This window comes from Cricetulus griseus, chromosome 2 (assembly GCF_003668045.3).
Source record: "Cricetulus griseus strain 17A/GY chromosome 2, alternate assembly CriGri-PICRH-1.0, whole genome shotgun sequence".
Classification (NCBI taxonomy): Eukaryota; Metazoa; Chordata; class Mammalia; order Rodentia; family Cricetidae; genus Cricetulus; species Cricetulus griseus.
The window spans coordinates 461,279,682-461,298,562 of record NC_048595.1 but is presented as its reverse complement, the minus strand read 5'-3'; positions in this window follow the sequence as shown (position 1 = coordinate 461,298,562).

Below are 18,881 nucleotides of genomic sequence, written 5' to 3'. Positions count from 1 at the left end.
GTAGGTGAGGCTGGCCTTGAATGCCCAATATTCCTTGCCTTTACTTCCCAAGTGCTAGGATTGCATATGAGTGTTACAAAGCAACACTTCCTTACAAAACATTTATTTATTTATTTATTTATTTATTTATTTATTTTGAGACAAGGTAGACTGGAGCTTCTTATGCAGACCAGGCTGGTCTTGAACTTAGGCTATCCCCCTGCCTAGGTCTGTGGAGTATAGCCATTAAATATATCTGCCACTAGGCCTTAAAAGACTTAATGATCCTCCCCCATTGCCAGATATAGCCTTCTTTTCATGGTTACATGCTGACCTTTTGAGCAAAAGAAGAATTTATTAAATTGTGTAACAGTTTATTCCTATTCATCTTTAGTCAGATATTTCTAAGTTTTGAGAGGATAAGTATGGAAAAATATATTCTATCTAACAATCTGACTCTATTTGAAATGTGTTTTATGATAAGTAGATGAAGACTTTCCTTAAATCTTCTAGCTTCACTGTACCTCAGGAATAGCAGATTCTAGTTCTTGCTGTTAAATGGAGAAAACAGTCTCTCTTTGGAAAGCAAATTATTTTTTCTTTTTGGTACTGAAGAACATTTGACCTTGTGTAGGAAAGCTGTTGGTTTCTTAGTAGAAGCAGTTTATTTTTTCAGGATGAGAGAATTCTTCCATTATATTTTCACTTGACTCAGGAATGCCTATACTTTTATAGATTTTAGAACATATCCATGCTGTGCAATTTTACACAGTGCAGATGCATTATATAACTTTCATGAAGTTTTTTATCAGCTTGATCTTCATTAAGAAGAAGGATGACATGTTAAGCATTTTTTTTTTAATTTTGAGAATGGAGCACGTTTCCTAACTATTGTTAATCATTAAAAATGTTTGCTTATCTCTAAAAAATTGTGTGTGTGTGTGTGTGTGTGTGTGTGTGTGTGTGTGTGTGTGTGTGTGTGAGCTTGCAGACAGAAGAGGACATCCTGGTCTCTGGAGCTGGAGTTAGAGATGGTTGTGAACTCCTAACGCATAACTTTGGCTACCATTTTCTAGGGCTTTCTATGTAACTAAAGATTTTATAATGCACAGGATTTTGCCATCTGTTTTGCAAATGAGGAAGCTGATGTTAAAAGAAGTTACATGACTTTTCCATGATTTTCCCAATAAGAAATGACAGAATCAAGATGGAATTTGTCTGCGTCTGACTTCCAAGCCCATTGTCCTGTCTCCTTAGCAGGGACTATGTCTATATGGTTCATGATCTTACCCTAGCACTCTGTACTCTGCTTGGTACAGACAAGTAGGCACTTAAGGAAGATTTGGCAGATTGACAGAGCCCTGCTAAATAAGTATCCTGTTGGAAACTGGTAAATAGGTCATTGGGTTAAATTTATTTTCTCTGAAATAGCCTTTACCTGGTTAGATGCAGGACTCATCCTCTCTAGGACATATGGTAGTTTTCTCTAGTTTCTTTTCCTGAACTTGTCTTTGACAAACTGGGGTCAGTTTTGAGTTTAAGGAGAATAGTGTTAGAATGATACTGACAGGAGTATTCCCACCTCTGAAGACCCTCAGTTACCACTTCTGCAGATAGGACTGTGTTTGCCATTGTTTCCTAGACATTCTTAAAAGCTTGAGTAGGAGGAAAAAGCAAGGGCAGACCTTTATCTTTGAGCCATCATTTGCTCAGCTTGTGTCTTCATAAGTGTAGGCTGGGAAATATGACTTATTATCACTCATTAGAAGATCGCTCTAATTTACAGGCCTTCGAATGAAGTTATGTGCATGCTGCACTTTTGAACTCATCATTGAGTATATTAAATCATATCAAAATGCTGTTTGTGTAGCAGGTGTACTGGTGACTTGAGCTCAGAGAGGGCCTTGTGTATGAAATGTCAGCATGGCAACATATTTCCTCTTCTTCTAGGCTTGTATTCCTTTCCCAATTTGTAACATCTGTTCATGTTTGTTATTGAACTCTTGGGGATCACTTGCCCCAAATCATGCTTCACTTCACAAAATTGCAATTTTGAGGATGGTTTCCTGCCACTTGGCTAGAGACGAATAGTGTGTCATGAGAAAGCACAAGGGTAGAAAGGATCGTGACACTTTAGCCCTTTCAGTTTGCTGCTGCTGATTAGAGGGTGAAGACACTCCTCAAGAAGGAGAATGATCCTAGGTGCTTGTGGACTCAAGAGTTCTCTGCTGACTGGCTGGCCTCCAAATATTGTTTTAAACCTAGCCTTTAGGATAAAGAAGTCAGACTGGAAAATGACAATGAGAACAGGGGTGGGGTTGCTGGCCTATCTGGTGGTCTCTGGACTGTCTCAGTGACTGGGACTTCCATACTACACAGGACCCCATGCTGGGTGGCTTAAATGGCAGAACTTTAGCATTTCACTTCCAAAGGACAGAGGTAGGAGAGTGAAGTGTCAGCAAGATTGCTTCCTCCTGAGTGCTGTTGGGGAGACTCTGTTTCTAGCTTCTAGTGGTTGGAGAGCAAGGGTAGTATTGGCATTCCTTGGCTCATAGCTGCTGTGTCTTAGTCTTCACTTGCATCTTCCCAGGGCATTCTTTCTGTGTTCAAGTTTACCCTTCTTGGGACACTTGCCTTAGGGCCCATTCTTATGACCTCATTAATTTTTCCATACACAAAGACTTTCTCTAAATTTGGTTACTATCAGAGGTTTGAGGTTAGGGATTCAGTACATCTTTTTTTAAAGATAATTAATCATGTGTGTCTGCATTCGTGTAAATGTATGCCATGTATGTGCAGATGCTGAGGAATCAAAAAGAGGGCAACAGATACCCTAAACCTGGAGTTAAAAGTGCTTGTGAGCTGTCCCATGTGGGTGCTAGGTACTGAACTCGGGTCCTAAGGGAGAGCAGGGAATACTTTTTAACCTTTGAGCCCTCTCTCCAGCTCCTAGAATGGTATTGAAAGGCTCATATATGTTATAACACTGATCATGTCACATGTTTCAACTGTTCAGCATAATGTACTTGTTTCTTTAGTTGCTGAATACTATGCCATCATATGGATTCATCTCACTGCATTTATCTTCATCAGGCAATGGGTATTTGGCTATATTTATATTTTAGCTTTTGTGAACAACACCCTACTATAAAGTTTTGCATGAATGTACATATTCAATTTTTAGGAGTGGAATTGCTGAGATTTCACTGGGATGTGGATGTGAAATAAATAATTTCTCATTTTGCTGAGTTTTAATTATCTGGCGGAGTTTGCCTGTGTAGCCCCAACTAACCTCAGTTTTTGATCTTTCTGCCTCAGCCTCCCAGTGTTAGAAATACAAGAGTGTCCTCCTATATCCTGTTTTCTCATTGCAGGTTTTATTTGTGTTTCCTTCATAAATAATGATGTTGAGTATCTATTTAAGAGCATAGTGACTACTTACACATTATTTTTAGAGTAATGCAATTGTCTTACACTTAAGTTTTGCAAAACATTCTTGTTTACTTAGTAAATATTTAAGACCACATTTCTATGAGTGAGTCATGGAAAGTATGGAAGAAATTTCAGACTGAAAGTATCTGAGTGTGGATAGAAGTTTCTGTCCTGCCCAGTCCCGCAGCTGTTTAGTCCCAAATAAACACACAGAGGCTTTAATTAATTATAAACTGTTTGGCTGATGGCTCAGGCTTCTTATTGGCTAGCTCTCTCTTAATTATTAACCCATTTCTATTGTTCTGTGTATCTCCACATGGTCTTGGCTTGACAGTGATGCCTGGACCCCTTTCTTCCTTGGAGTTACATGGCGTTTCTCTCATGAGTCACTCTCTGCATTCCTCTTCCCAGAATTCTTCTAATCTGGTAGTCCCGCCTATACTTTCTGCCTGGCTACATCCTGCCTGTTCATTGGCAAAACAGCTTTATTTATCAACCAGTAAGAGAAACATATGTTCACAGCATACAGAAGGACATTCCCCCATCACCTGAGTGTACTTTTAGGAAGATTTGATCCTAACGGCAGTATGTTAAGGGCCATGAAGCTTTAGGTGAGAATGGCAGTGCAGAGAGTGGGATAGGGCAGGAGGGCAAATGAAAGTTATTTGGTCTCTATTTAGCCCTCCACAGACTTGGGTTCTCCCTCAGAAGGTAGAGAATCATAAATAAGACTTAGAATGATTTAACAATAATTTTAGTGATGAATTTAGAGAAATAACACCCTTGTGAAGCCTAAGGCAAAAGGAATTCCATTTGTTTGTTTCTAGATATCACTGGAAAATTCAAGAGCAAATACTGAGAATGACACAAAGGACCATGGCAACAAGAAGCTGAGACTAGGCTGATATACGGACAGGGGTATGCACAGTGGCTTCCATGGTAGATTCTGGATGTTTTAAAAGCTATCTGTGTGGTAGCTTCACTAACAAAGCTGCTCCTGTTCTCAGCATCACAGGTGACCTTTCTAGACATAGGTGTTATACCGAGGTCAGGCCCAGAGGAAACATGGTAGATGGCACATGGTGATTCAGAGGACCAGATGAATGCCCCTGTGGGGACTCCCAAGTTGGGAAAATTTTGAACATATTTGGATAATCCTGACCAAAGCAGATTAATTCTAGTTTTGTTGTTAATTTCACTCTCCTTTTACTTTTTTTCTAGCATACCTTGAGGAAAGCATAGGCTTATAGAAAATAAAATATGGCCTTTTCCTTGGATAGGTACATAGAAGAGAGGGGACACAAATATAATGATATTATTACTAAGAAAGGTATTAGTAGTAGATACTTTGAACAGATTCCTCCATATGTCAAAATTCATAATCACTCCTAAAACTAAATCAGTGAACTTATTCAGACTCTGAGATTACTCTTTATTTCTGATGTCTATTCATTTGTGTCTTGTTGATTGGTTTCTCAATTTCTATCTTTTTGCCTGATTCCATAAGAATGAACTGTTTATTAATGTATGAGACTCTTTAGATTGGGTTGTTGTCTGTTCTGCAGACTGCACGTTTCTTGTTCTCCTGTCTGGCCTGGGACTTTGCAAATACTTTATGCTGATGTCCACAAAGAATGTTGAGATTCTTTTTACAAATGTAGGGTAAGGAGATAGATAATGAATCTGGATACTTTAATATGATTTTAAAGAACTTTCAAATAGTTTGGGATAAACAGACTACCATGGAGTAGACAGGGGACAACTTATGAAAGGTTAAGAATATTGGATTTTATTTTGAAGACAAGCAATGAGCAAATCTCTTTTCTAACAGGACTCATTTTAGAAATGCCAAAATTACTATCCTAGAGGCTTTGAGGCAGGAGGAAAGCTATTAACAGCATTCCTCATGAAAGATGATGGTGGTTAAAGATGTGGCATCAGATCTGAAGAGAAGTATAGATGCTTGAGAAACCCTCATAAAACAGCTGCAAATGGTTGCAATTTATCAGCTGTAGAGGTGAGATGAGAGGAGGGATTAGCAAAATAAATGATTTAGCTTTCTGACATTGGCAGTTGGGTGAGTAATGGAACTATAACGATGGAGAATACAGAAAGAAAAACTTCATGACAAAGTGGGCAAAATATCTTGTTTTATTGTCTATATTGCTTTGGAGATCTTCATGTTTGAATGAGGCATTGTGATTGCTTCTGTGTTTTATTACATAGCCCAAAGCAATTCATCTAGTTCCTTCAAATAATGTTTCACTTATTGTGATGGTTAATCTTGGCTGTCAACTTGATGGGATTCAGAATCACCTAGGAGACACACCCTTGGGAATGTCTGGGAGGGTGCTTCCAGAGAAATTTATCCAGAGAGGGAAGACACAACCTGAATATGAGCAACACCATCCCATGTGCTGGGGTCCCAGACTGAATAAAAAGGAGATAGTGAGTGAGGCACTAGCATTGATCTCTCTCTGCTTCATAACTGTAGATGCATCATGGCTATCTACTTCATGCTCTTGCTTCGTGCCTTTTAGGCCTGATAGATTGATATATGCCCTTCAACCATGAACCAAAATAAGCCCTTCATTTTTTTCCTTAACGTTTTTTTATTTTTTATTTTTTGGGAGAGATTATTCTTTTTTTTTCTTTCTGCAGACTTTTTTATTTGAATTAGAAACAAGATTGTTTTACATAACAACCCCAGGTCCCTCTCCCTCCTCTCCTCCCCTACAACCCCCCAACTAAAACCCTGCCTATCACATATCCCCCCCCACCCCGGGATGGTGAGGCCTTCCATAGAGTGTCATCAGAGTCTATCGTATCCTTTGGGATAGGGCCTAGGACCACCCCTGTATGTCTTGGCTAAGGGGTATCACTCTATGTGGAATGGGTTCCCAAAGTCCACACCTATGCTAGGGATGTAGATTTCCGAGGTTTCCTCACTGAAACCCATGTTCCTGGGGTCGGGATCAGTCCCATGCTGGCATCCCAGCTATCAGTCTGGGGAGCAAGAGCTCCCCGATGTTCAGATCAGCTGTTTCTGTGGGTTTCACCAGCCTGGTCTAGAACCCTTTGCTCTTTACTCATCCTTCTCTACAACTGGATTCCTGTTCAGATCAGTGATTAGTTGTGGGTGTCTGCTTCTATTTCCACTAGTTGCTGGATGAGGGCTATCGGGTGGCATATAAGTCAGTCCTCAATCTCATTATCAGGGCAGGGCATTTAAGACAGCCTCTCCTCTGTTGCTTAGATTGTTAGCTGATATCATCTTTGTAGATCTCCAGACATTTCCCTAGTGCCTGACTTCTCTGTAAACCTAAAATGTCTCCCTCTATTATGGATCTCCATTCTTGTTATCTTCTCTTCTTCCCCTGACTCAACCTTTCTGCTCCCTCATGTCCTCTGCACACCCCCATTCGCCCTTTCTCATTCTCCTAGCTCCCATCCCCCTCTTCCCATGCTCCCAATTTACTCAGGAGATCTTGACCCTTTCCCCTTCTCCAGGGGACCATGCATGTCTCTCTTAGGGTCCTTCTTGTTTACTAGCTTCTCTGACAGTGTGGATTGTAGGCTGGTAATCCTTTACTCTATGTCTAAAATCCACATATGAGTGAGTACATACCATGTTTGTTTTTTTGTGATTGGGTTACCTCGCTCAGAATGGTTTCTTCTAGTTCCATCCTTTTTCCTGCAAATTTCAAGATTTCATTTTTTTTTCTGCTGAGTAGTATTCCATTGTGTAAAACTACCACATTTTCTCTATCCATTCTTCAGTTGAGGGGCATCTAGGCTGCCTCCAGTTTCTGGCTATTACAAATAATGCTGCTATAAAAATCATTGAATAGATGTCCTTGTATGAATGTGCTTCTTTTGGGTATATGCCTAAGAGTGGAATTGCTGGATCTTGTGGTAAACTGATTCCTATTTTCTTGAGGAGTCGCCATACTGATTTCCAAAATGCCTGTACAAGTTGACACTCCTGCCAGCAGTGGAGGAGTGTTCCCCTTTCTCCATATCCTCTCCAGCATAAACTGTCATTGGTGTTTTTGATTTTAGCCATTTGGACAGGAATAAGATGGTATCTCAGAGTTGTTTTGATTTGCATTTCTCTGGTAGCTAAGGATGTTGAACATTTTCTTATGTGTCTTTCAGCCATTTTAGATTCCTCTGTTGAGAATTGTCTATTTAGTTCTGAACCCCACTTATAATTGGATTGTTTGGTGTTTTGGAGACTAGCTTCTTGAGTTCTTTGTATATTTTGGAGATCAGCCCTCTGTCAGAAGTGGGGTTGGTGAATATCTTTTCCCAGTCTCTGGGCTGCCGTTTTGTCTTGCTGACTGTGTCCTTTGCCTTATAGAAGCTTCTCAGTTTCAGGAGGTCTCATTTGTCAATAGTTGATCTTAGTGTCTGTGCTCCTGGTGTAATGTTCAGGAAGCAGTCTCCTGTACCAATTAATTCAAGGATATTTCCCACTTTGTCTTCTAATAGGTTCAATGTGGTTGGGTTTATGTTGAGGTTTTTGATCCATTTTGACTTAAGTTTTGTGCATGGCAATAGACTTGGATCTATCTGCAGTCTTCTACATGCCTGCATCTAGTTATGCCAGCACCATTTGTTAAAAATGTACTCTTTATTCCATTGTATAAATTTAGATTGTTTGTCAAAAATCAGTTTGTAGGTGTGTGGGTTAATATCAGGGTTTTCAACTGTATTCCATTGGTCTATCTGTCTATTTTTGTGCCAATACCAAGCTGTTTTCAGGGCTATAGCTCTGTAATAGAGCTTGAAGTCAGGGATGGTGATGCCTACACAAATTCCTTTATTATACAGGGATGTTTGGGCTATCTTGAGTTTTTTGTTTCTCCCTATAAAGTTAAGAATTGTTCTTTCAAGGTCTGTGAAGAATTTTGTTGGGATTTTGATGGGGATTGCATTGAATTTGTAGATTGCTTTTGGCAAGATTGCCATTTTTACTATGTTGATCCTACCTATCCAAGAGCATGGGAGATCTTTCCATTTTCTGGTATCTTCTTTAATTTCTTTCTTTAGAGTCTCAAAATTCTTATGGTACAGATCTTTCACTTTTTTGGTTAGTGTTACCCCAAGGTATTTTATGTTGTTTGTGGCAATTGTGAAGGGTGATGTTTCTCTGATTTCTTTCTCCACCAATGTGTCATCAGTATATAGTAGGGATACAGAATTTTGAATTAATCTTGTATCCTGCCACATTGCTGTGTGAGTTCCCTGGTAGAGTTTTTCAGGTCACTAGTGTAGACTATCATATTATCTGCAAATAGGGAGAGTTTGACTTCTTCATTACCAATTTGTATTCCCTTGATCTCCTTTTGTTGTCTTATTGCTCTAGCTAGAACTTCAAGAACAATATTGAAGAGGTATGGAGAGAGTGGACACCCTTCTTGTCCCTGATTTTAGAGGAATTGCATTGAGTTTCTCTCCATTTAATTTGATGTTGGCAGTCAGCTTGCTTTTATTATGCTAAGGTATGTTCCTTTTATCCCTGATTTCTCCAAGACCTTTATCATGAAGGGGTATTGGATTTTGTCCAAGGCTTTCTTAGCATCTAGTGAGATGATCATGTGTTTTTTCCCCCTCAGTCTGTTTATATGGTGATTACATTGATGGATTTTCGTATGTTGAACCATCCTTGCATCCCTGGGATGAAGCCTACTTGATCATGGTGGATGATTTCTCTGATGTGTTCTTGGATTCAATTTGCCAGTATTTTATTGAGAATTTTTGCATCAATGTTCATGAGGGATATTGGTCTGTAGTTCTCTTTCTTAGTTGTGTCTTTGTGTGGCTTGGGTATCAAGGTTATTGAAACCTCATAAAAAGAGTTTGGCAATGACCCTTCTGCTTCTATTGTGTGGAATACTTTGAGGAGAATTGGTATTAGCTCTTCCTTGAATTTCTGGTAGAATTCTGCACTGAAGCCATCTGGCCCTGGGCTTTTTTTGGTTGGGAGACTTCTGATGACTGGTTTTATTTCATTAGGGTTTATAGGTCTATTTAAGTTGCTTATCTGTTCTTGATTTAATTTTGGTAACTGAAATCTGTCCAAAAATTGTCCATTTCCTTTAGATTTTCGCACTTTGAGGAATACTGGTTTTCGAGGTATGACCTGATGATGCTCTTGATTTCCTCTGTGTCTGTTATTATGTCTCCCTTTTCATTCCTGATTTTATTGATTTGCATGTTCACTCTCTGCCGTTTGGTAAGTTTGGATAAAGATTTGTCTATCTTGTTGATTTTCTTGAAGAACCAACTCTTTGTTATATTGATTCTTTGTATTGTTCTCCTAGTTTCTACTTTATTGATTTCAGCCCTCAATTTGATTATTTCCCGGCATCTGCTCCTCTGGGGTATATTGGCTTCATTGTGTTCTAAAGCTTTCAGTTGTGCTGTTAATTCTCTAGTGTGCTTATTCTCCTGTTTCTTCATGTGGGCACTTAGTGCTATGAACTTTCCTCTTAGCACTGCTTTCAAAGTGTCCCATAGGTTTGGGTATGCGATATTCGTATTCTCATTGAATTCTAGGAAATCTTTAATTTCTTTTTTTACTTCTTCCTCCACCCAGGAATTGTGTAATTGGGTATTACTTAATTTCCATGAGTGTGTAGGTTTTCTGCAATTTGTGTTGTTGTTGAATTCTAATTTTAAAGCATGGTGGTCTGATACAATACAGGGGGTTATTTCAATTTTTTTATACCTGTTGCGGTTTGCTATGTTGCCAAGTATGTGGTCGATTTTAGAGAAGGTTCCATGTAGTGCTGAGAAGGTGGTATATTGCTTTGTATTTGGATGGAATGTTCTATAGATATCTGTTAAGTCCAATTGCGCCATAACTTCTATTAGTTCCTTTGTTTCTTTGTTAAGTTTCTGTCTGGTGTTCCTGTCCAGTGGTGAGAGTGGGGTGTTGAAGTCTCCCACTATAAGTGTGTGCTGTTTTATGTGTGATGTGAGTTTTCGTAATGTTTCTTCTATGAACATAGATTCCTTTGTATTTGGGGCCTAAATGTTCAGAATTGAGACTTCATCCTGATGGATTTCTCCTGTGATGAGTAGGAAGTGACCTCCTTCATCTCTTTTGGTTGATTTTAGTTTAAAGTTCAATTTGTTGGATATTAGGATTGCTACCCCTGCTTGTTTCTTGGGTCCATTTGATTGGTAAATCTTTCCCCAACCTTTAATTCTTAGGTACCATCTGTCTTTGAAGTTGAGGTGTGTTTCTTGTATGTAGCAGAAGGATGGATTCTGTCTTCTTATCCATTCTGCTAATCTGTGTCTCTTTATAGGCGAGTTAAGACCATTTTTGTTGAGGGATATTAATGACCATTGATTGTTTACTCTCGTTTGTTTTGGATTTTGTTGTGGTTGTGAAATTATGTGTGGAATTCTATGCCTTTTTTGTTTTGACTATTGGTAAACTGGGATTATTTATTGCCCATATTTTTCTGGTTGTAGTTAACATCCTTCAGTTGCAGTTTTCCTTCCAGAACTTTCTGTAGGGCTGGATTGGTGGATATGTATTGTTTGAATCTGGTTTTGTCATGGAATTTCTGTTTTTCTCCATGTATGTTGATTGAAAGCTTTGCTGGATATAGTAGTCTGGGCTGGCATCCATGGTCTCTTAGTATAGGTAGAATATCTATCCAGGACCTCCTGGCTTTCAGAAGGAGAAGTCAGGTGTAATTCTTATAGGTTTGCCTTTATATGTTCCTTGACCTTTTCCTTTGCTGCTCTTAATATTTTCTCTTTAATCTGCATTTTTGTGCTTTTGATTATGTGGCGAGGAGACTTTTTTTTTTTTTTTTGGTCCAGTCTATTTGGTGTTCTGTAGGCTTCTTGTACTTTCATTGGTATGTCTTTCTTTATGTTGGGAAAGTTTTCTTCTATGATTTTTTGTGGAATATATTTTCTGTGCCTTTGAGTTCGATTTCTTCACCTTCTTCTATACCTATTATTCTTAGGTTTGGTCTTTTCACGGTATCCCATATTTCCTGGATATTTTGTGTTAGGGATTTGTTCGACTTAAGATTTTCTTTGGTTGATGAGTCTGTTTCTCCTAGTGTATTCTCAACTCCTGAGATTCTATCTTCATTCTCTTGTATTCTGTTGGTTATGCTTGCATCTGTAGTTCCTGATCATTTACCCAGGTTTTCTATTTCCAGCATTCCCTCAGATTGTGCTTTTTTTTATTGTCTCTATTTCAGTTTAGGTCTTGAACTGTTCCTAGTCTCTGATTGTGCCATATGGGGTTTTCTGTTGTTGAATGTGCTTTTACATTTTTCTCTTCTCATCCTTTCTTCTGGTGGGTGTAGCAGGAGTCTCTTCCTCTCCTGGTGGGTATGGGACCAAGGTTCCCTTCTGGTAGATGCAAACAGTTCCAATACTCTGATGTCTGTCCTCTTCTCTTGGATTGATGTGGGACTGTTACCGGAGCCTTGGCAGTGTCTGGGTGTGTTGGATCCTGCTGCAGAGTGGATTCGGTGAGCAGAGCCCTGGCGTCAGATGTCTCAGAGCAGGGCCACAGAACTGGAACTGGAACTGGAAACAGCCCTGTCCTTCCTTAACATTTTTTAAAAATTTATTTTAGAAGTACTCTTACTTACATAACCATCCCCCTATTCTCTGGCCCTCCTATTGTCTCAAGGTCCTCATCAACCCCCCAACCCACTCCCACCCACTCCCCAGGGATAGTGAGGCCCTCCATGGGGGATCGTAAAAATCTGTCACATCATTTGGGGGAGGGGCCAGGTCCTCCTTCCCATATCTGGGTTACAATAGTATCCCTCCATAGGGAATGGGCTCCCAAAGTCCATTTGTGCTCTAGGGATAAACACTGGCTCCCCTGTGATGGGAGAGGTCCTTTTGTGTATATGTTTGTCTTATTGGTTGATAAATAAAGTACTGTTGCCCAATAGGGAAGCAAGTTAGGTAGGACTAGGAGTCGAGGAGGATTCTAGGAAATGTAGTAAAGAGAAGTCTTCTGATCCAGGCAGGAAGTGACATAGCCGGCAGACTCACAATATAAGTAGAGACAAGCAGGAAATTGCTCTCTTCTTCCTCCTCTCTGCTTTGTGGAGCCAGCACATGATCCCTGGAAGAGGACACATGCCACTGTCGTCCTCAATGGCTATCGTTGATGCTTATACAGAGCAAGCATATAAGAAATCCTAGCCATTGGCCAGCAGCATTGTACCTAATATAAGTCTTTGTCTGTTATTTTGTGTGCCTACATGGCAGCAGGGCTCAGGCAGCTAGACAGAAAGATTTATCTTACACCCCTGTTAGAGGTCCCATAGACTGTCTTGGCCTTCTAGGTGGCACCCACATTCAGAGGGCTTGGACTGGTCCAATGCTGTTTCCCCAGATTTATGACTAGGGTCTCCGTGCTCTCACTAGGTCAGGATTCTCCAGCACTGTCTTGGCTCCTTTGCTCATCCCTCTTCCCTCTCTGCAACTGTATTCCAGGAGTATGGCTCAGTGTTTAGCTGTGGGTGCCTGTTTCTGCTTTGATCAGCTACTGGGTAAAGGCTCTAGGAATGGTAACCAAGGTAGTCACCAATCTCATTATAGAGGAAGGGCATCAAAGGCAGCCTCCACTGTCTAGATTCTTAGTTGGGGTCATCCCTGTGGATCCCTTAACATTTCCACTATGCCAGACCTCTCTCCAAACCTGTAGTGTCTCCCTCTATCAAGGCATCTCCTTTCTTGCCCTCCTCTATTCCTCCCCTGTCACAGTCCTCTTGTTCTCCTCCCCCGCTCCACTTTTACCCCTCTCCCCTTCCACATCCCTCCTCTCTTCTCCCATGTCCAAATTTGCTCAGGGGTTCTTATTCCCCTCTCCTTCTTTGGGGGACCATGTGTTCTTCTTTTGGGGTCCTCCTTAGTTCCTACCTACTCTGGCAGTGTGGGTTGTAGGCTGGTAATCCTTTGCTCTATGTCTAAAATCCATATATGAGTGAGTACATACCATGTTTGTCTTTTTGTGACTGGGTTACCTCACTCAGGATGGTTTCTTCTAGTTTCATCCATTTTCCTTCGAATTTCAAGATTTCATTTTTTTTTCCTGCTGAGTAGTATTCCATTGTGTAAATGTGCCACATTTTCTCTATCCATCCTTCAGTTGAGGGACATCTAGGTGGCCTCCAGGTTCTGACTGTTACAAACAACACTGCTAGAAACATAGTTGAATATATGTCCTTGTTGTATGAATGTGTATTCTTTGGGTATATGCCCAAGAGAGGAATTGCTGGATCTTGAGGTAGACTGATTCTCATTTTCCTGAGAAACCGCCATACTGATTTTCAGAGTGGTCATACAAGTTTGCTTTCCCACCAGCAGTGGAGGAGTGTTCCTCTTTCTCCACATCCTCTCCAGCATAGACTGTCACTGGTGTTTTTTTCTATTATTATTATTATTATTATTATTATTATTATTATTATTATTATTAATTCAAGTTAGGGAACAGGCTTGTTTCACATGTAATTCCCCTCTCCCTCTCCCTCCCCTCACCCCCATTCCTTCTCCCCCACCTCCAACCTACCCCCTACCCCATCCACCCACCACTCCCCAGACAGGGTAGGGCCCCCAACCGGGGCTCCACCAAGTCCACCAAATCTTCCTGTGCTGGGCCCAGGCCCCTCCCCATGTGTTCAGAGACAGAGAACATCCCTTCAAGTGGGATGGGCTCTCGAAGTCCCCCACACACACCAGGGCAAAACGCCAGTCCACCTCCGGAGGCTCCCAGGAGTGCAGGGGCCTCCCCATTGGCATCCATGATCAGGGGGCTGGATTAGTCCCGTACTGGCCTCCCAAAGAGTGTCTGGGGTCGATATGCTTTCCCTTTTTGAGGCCAACTGTTTCTGTGGGTTTCTCCAACCTGGTACAGACCCCTTCGCTCTTCATTCCTCCCTCTCTTCAACTAGGTTCCAGATTTCAGCTCAGTGTATTTCTGTCTCTGCTTCCATCAGCCACTGGATAAGGACTCTAGGATAGCATAGAGAATAGTCATCAATCTCATTCTAGGGGAAGGGCTTCTAGGCCATCCTCTCCTCCACTGCCTTGACTGTCAGATCGTGTCATCCTTGTAGGTCTCTGGAGATCTTCCTAGTTCCAGATCTCTTCTCGGACCTATAGTGGCTCCCTCTGATATGGTATCTCTCATCCTGCTCTCTCTCCTCTATTCTTCCCCCAACTCAATATATCTGCTCCTCCATTTCTTCTCCTCTACTCTTCTTCTTGTGCACCCACTCCCCTACCCTCATGCTCTCAATTAGCTCAGGAGTTCATGCCACTTCCCATTCCTGGGGTCCATTTGTCCCTTAGAGTCATTCATGATTTCTAGTTTCTTTGGGGAAGAGGATTATAGGCTGGTAAACCTTTGCTCTATGTCTAAAAATCATATATGAGTGAGTACATACCATGTTTGTCTTTTTGTGACTGGGTTACCTCACTCAGGATGGTTTCTTCTAGTTCCATCCATTTGCCTGCGAATTTCAAGATTCCATTGCTTTTTTCTGCTGAGTAGTACTCCATTGTATAAATGTACCACATTTTCTCTTTCCATTCTTCAGTTGAGGGGCATCTAGGTTGCTTCCAGGTTCTGGCTATTACAAACAATGCTGCTATGAACATGGTTGAACATATGTCCTTGTTGTATGGACATGCAGTATTTGGGTATATACCCAAGAGAGGAATGGCTGGATCTTGAGGTAGGTTGATTCCCATTTTTCTGAGCAACCGCCATACTGATTTCCAGAGTGGTCTTACAAGTTCACACTCCCACCAGCAATGGAGGAGTGTTCCTTCTTCTCCGCATCCTCTCCAGCATAGGTTGTCATTGGTATTTTTGATTTTAGCCATTCTGACAGGTGTGAGGTGGTATCTCAGAGTTGTTTTGAGTTGCATTTCTCTGATGGCCAAGGATTTTGAGCACTTTCTTAAGTGTCTTTCAGCCATTTCAGATTCCTCTTTTGAAAAATCTCTGTTTAGTTCTGCACCCTACTTTTTAATTTCATTGTATGGTGTTTTGGTGGCTAGCTTCTTGAGCTCCCTATATATTTTGGAAATCAGTCCTCTGTCAGATGTGGGGCTGGTGAAGGTCTTTTCCCATTCTGTGGGAGGTCGTTTTGTCTTACTGACTGTGTCCTTTGCCTTACAGAAGTTTCTCAGTTTCAGGAGGTCCCATTTATTGATTGCAGACCTCAGTGTCTGTGCTTCTGGCGTGATGTTCAGGAATCGTTCTCCTGTGCCAATTTGTTCAAGGGTTATTCCCACTTTCTCTTCTAGAAGATTCAGTGTGGCTGGATTTATGGAGAGATCTTTGATCCATTTGCACTTAAGTTTCGTGCATGGTGACAGGTATGGATCAATCTGCAATTTTCTGCATGTCCGAATCCAATTGTGCCAGCACCATTTGTTGAAGATGCTATCTTTTTTCCATTGTATGGATTTAGCACCTTTGTCAAAAATAAGGTGTTCGTAGGTGCGTGGGTTAATATCTGGGTCTTCAATTCGATTCCATTGGTCTATCTGTCTATTCTTGTGCCAATACCAAGCTGTTTTCAGAACTATGGCTCTATAGTAGAGCTTGAAGTCAGGGATGGTGATGCCTCCAGAAGATCTTTTATTGTAAAGAGATGTTTTTGGCTATCCTGGGTTTTTTATTTTTCCATATAAAGTTGAGTATTGTTCTTTCAATGTCTGTGAAAAACTCTGTTGGGATTTTGATGGGGATTGCGTTGAATCGGTAGATTGCTTTTGGTAGGATTGCCATTTTTACTATGTTGATTCTGCCTATCCAAGAGCATGGGAGATCTTTCCACTTTCTGGTATCTTCTTTAATTTCTTTCTTTAAAGTCTCAAAGTTCTTATTGTACAGGTCTTTCACTTTTTTGGTTAGTGTTACCCCCAGATATTTTATGTTGCTTGTGGATATTGTGAAAGGTGATGTTTCCATGATTTCTTTCTCATTGAGTTTATCATCTGTATACAGTAGGGCTACAGATTTTTTTGAGTTAATTTTGTATCCTGCTACCTTGCTGAAGGTGTTTATCAGCTGTAGGAGTTTCCTGGTAGAGTTTTTCGGGTCACTTATGTAGACTATCATGTCATCTGCAAATAGTGAAAGTTTGACTTCTTCCTTTCCAATTTGTATCCCTTTGATCCCCTTTTCTTGTCTTAGTGCTCTAGCTAGAATTTCAAGTACAATATTGAAGAGGTATGGAGAGAATTGACATCCTTCTCTTGTTCCTGATTTTAGAGGAAAAGCTTCGAGTTTCTCTCCATTTAATTTGATGTTGGCTATTGGTTTGGTGTATATTGCGTTGATCATGTTTAGATATGTTCCTGTTATTCCTGTTCTCTCCAAGATCTTTATCATGAAGGGATGTTGGATTTTGTCAAAGGCTTTTTCAGCATCTAGTGAGATGATCATGTGGTTTTTCTTTTTCAGTATGTTTATATGGTTTATATTAATGGTTTTTCGTATGTTGAACCATCCTTGCATCCCTGGAATGAAGCCTACTTGATCGTGGTGGATGATTTTTCTGATATGCTCTTGGATTCGATTCGTCAATATTTTATTGAGTATTTTAGCATCAATGTTCATGAGGGATATCAGTCTGTAGTTCTCTTTCTTAGTCTTATCTTTGTGTGGCTTGGGTATGAAAGTGATTGTAGCCTCGTAGAAAGAGTTTGGCAATATCCCATCTACTTCTATTGTGCAGAACAGTTTGAGGAGTATTGGTATCAGCTCTTGTTTGACTTTCTGGTAGAATTCTGCAGTGAAGCCATCTGGTCCTGGGCTTTTTTTTTGGTTGGGAGGCTTTTGATGACTGCTTCTATTTCATTAGAGGTTATGGGTTGATTTAAACTGTTTATCTGATCTTGATTTAATTTTGGTAAGTGATATTTATCCAGGAAACTGTCCATTTCCATTAGATTTTCGAATTTTGTGGAGTACAGATTTTCAAAGTATGACCTAAAGATTCTCTGTATTTCCACAGTGTCCGTTGTTATATCCCCTTTCGTTTCTGATTTTGTTAATTAGTGTGCTCTCTCTCTGCCTTTTGGTTTGTTTGGCTAGAGGTTTGTCTATCTTGTTGATCTTCTCAAAGAACCAACTCTTTGTTTCATTGATTCTTTGTAATGTTTTCCTAGTTTCTACTTTATTGATTTCAGCTCTCAGGTTTATTATTTCCTGGCGTCTACTCCTCCTTGGTGAGTTTGCTTCTTTTTGCTCTAGTGCTTTCAGTCAGTTCTCTAATGTGACTTTTCTCTAGTTTCTTCATGTGGGCACTTAGTGCTATGAACTTCCCTCTTAGCACTGCTTTCAGAGTGTCCCATAAGTTTGGGTATGTTGTGTCTGCATTCTCATTAGATTCTAGGAAGTCTTTAATTTGTTTTTTTTATTTCTTCCTCAACCCAGGAATGGTGCAATTGGGTGTTATTCATTTTCCAAAAGTTTGCAGGTTTTCTGCCATTTGTATTGTCGCTGAATTCTAGCTTTAATGCAAGGTGGTCTGATAAGATACAGGGGGTTATTTCAATTCTTTTGTAACTATGGAGGTTTGCTTTGTTGCCTACTATGTGGTCAATTTTAGAGAAGGTGCCATGTAGTGCTGAGAAGAAGGTGTATTCTTTTGAGTTTGGATGGAATGCTCTATAGATATCTGTTAACCCCAGTTGGGCCATAACTTCTTTCAGGTCCTTTGTTTCTTTGTTCAGTTTCTGTCTGGTGGTCCTGTCTAGTGGTGTAAGGGGGGTGTTGAAGTCGCCTACTATAAGTGTGTGTGGTTTTATGTGTGGTTTGAGCTTTAGTAATGTTTCTTTCACAAATGTGGGTGCCTTCGTATCAGCATTTCCAGTGCTGGGATTATAAGCATGTACCAAAATTTCTAGCGTTTTTACCCCCATGGGTTTTAGGGATCACACTCAGGCTCTCTTGCTTGCAGAATAAGCACTTTGCTGTGATATCTTCCTAGCCTCTGTCTCTACATTTTACATTTTCACCAATTTGGTCAATAAATGTTGCCTTCATTGTGTGATGGAGCTATAAAGATAAATGATGTGTCTCTAGGCCACACTCAGCTGATCTTCTAGTGCATAATGGTAAATAAACACATAAAGAGATGATTATATAATACTTTGACCAGCAACACAATAGAATTACTTTTAAAAAGGCTGTTATCATGATGTGCATGTACATATTTGTGTAGCTAATGATGTTGGGACAGCTATAAAGCCGCATAAAAAGACTCTAATCTTCAATAGTGGTTAATTTCATCATTAATTTGACTGGATTAGGGAAAAAAATCCTGGGGCATTACACAGGCAGGCCTTTGGGTGTACACCATCTCTTTGGCTGGTGTCATAGACTAATATAAATAGAGAAAGGAAGAAGCCAGAAGAGCTCCACAAGTCCACTTTTTCTGCTC